Source organism: Trachymyrmex septentrionalis, unplaced genomic scaffold (assembly GCF_001594115.1).
Source record: "Trachymyrmex septentrionalis isolate Tsep2-gDNA-1 unplaced genomic scaffold, Tsep1.0 scaffold7, whole genome shotgun sequence".
Classification (NCBI taxonomy): domain Eukaryota; kingdom Metazoa; phylum Arthropoda; class Insecta; order Hymenoptera; family Formicidae; genus Trachymyrmex; species Trachymyrmex septentrionalis.
This window is the reverse complement of record NW_017305884.1, coordinates 1129454-1131487: the sequence shown is the minus strand read 5'-3', so window position 1 is coordinate 1131487 and position 2034 is coordinate 1129454.

The following is a 2034-nucleotide window of genomic DNA, read 5'->3' as shown; positions in this document are numbered from 1 at the left end:
ATGCAACATGCAAAAGGTGGTATCAAAAGTTTCGCCAAGGAGATTTCAGTCTTAAAGATGAATCGCGTGCTGGACGCCCTGAAAAGATTGAAACGGACGAATTGCAAGCACTGCTGGATATAAACTCTGCGCAAACTGAAAAGGAGCTTGCAGAACAGCTTGGCGTTACGCAGCAAGCCTATTTTTTCGTTTGTTTTTAAATAAAGATTGAATTTTACAAAAAAAAGCTCAGAACTTTTTTGTACACCTAATAATTAAATATAAGAGAAACCTTGCGTCAAATTCTGATTTTACGAATCTTTGTATGATTTTAATGAAACTTATATATATATATATATAAATTATGTAAATAGATGAATTTAGAAAATAATAATTAATTGATGTGGAAAAATAGTTTTAGAATAATATCACTTTTTACAGGTAAAATAGTTTTTAGCTTTTTTCATTACATCTCAAAAATTATTTAAGATATAAAAGAATGTGTTATACCAAAATTTTATAATAAGATTATCTTTATTTACGTTAATAATATTTAAAAAAAATATTTATAAATATTTTTAAAAAATATTAAGTATAATAATAACCGTTTAATTTCAATACAATCCTGATTACCCTGTACATTACAAATCCATATTTTGCATCATTTCGCGAATTATAATACAAAGAAGGATGCCAAAAAATTGCTTAACACGTTACAGATCGAAACAAGTGTCATTCGAAAAGTCTCGATGAGTAGAATAAAGTTTTCAATGGGTTCAAAGTTATCAGGTGTGTCCTTCACGAGTTTACAAGTCACGAAAGTTCAAAGAGATGGTCATTTAAATAATTCCCTTGCAACATATGCAAATATATTAATGTAATATATCGTTGCAGAGCATTCAATAAGATAAATTTAATATTATCATACTCCAGCATATAGACTATGTATAAAAAATAAAAATAAAAAATAAAATCAAGTCGGGTCTTTCGTCAGAGCTTTCAAGTATCATGCAGAGATCGCTGAGCGGTTTTGAGGGTACATGTTTGGATCTCGGACTGGAACTTGCTATATTCGAGAAACTAGAGAACTGTTATGATATGTGTACAGCACCCTACAGTTCTCTGACCATTTTGACAATAATATCCTAACTATTGCCTCGGCACCGATCTTTTCTTAATTACTAAAACGTAGATCACGTTAGTTTACATTGCGGTACTTTAGCTCATTGCTCCAGATCACTACTAGGAAGTGGCTCTCGGTGACGCGCGCGCGCGAATGGATCTGATAACTTTTTATTTACAACTTTCGTGATCTATAACTTGTGAAGGACGCATCTAACAACTTTGTGCCCATTGAAAACTTCGATCTATTTATAGAGACCTTTCAAATGAAACACGTTAGGCAATTTTCCGTAGACTTTCCTCCAATGCAAAACTGAAAAATGTAACAATAACTTAAAAAAAAATATATTAATAAATTTTATTGTTTCCCTATGGGGTTACAAAGAATGTCTATTACATTATCGTACCAGAATTACGATATAATCAATATAAAATCAATATGTTATAACACTTCACCCTACATGTATTAAATTTACATTGTAATCGAAAAATCTATCAGAAAAATTGCAAACTAATTCACTTTTCTGCCTATGCATACACACACACACACACACACACACACACATATACACTTTCTCATTCACTCACTTTTGTATCCTATCTAGTCTTAGGTATCTAGAAATCTATAAAAGAAATAATAAAGTAGTAAAATATAATATTTCTTCGTAGCCTGAAGCATATAATAGATCAATGAAAAATTGTTTAAACTCCTAAAGTTCCTCAAGTAAGAGTAATTTGGACATCGTTTAGATAATTTTTTCTTAATTTGTCATATATGTTTCATACTACGAAGATATTTATGTTTTACTATTATGTACTTTATAGATTTATATATAATAAAAATTCTATAATAATGATAATATTTATTTATAAAATATTGAAATTCTTTTTTTTTATTAATAAATATTGTACTTTCTGTCTCTCTCTCTCTCT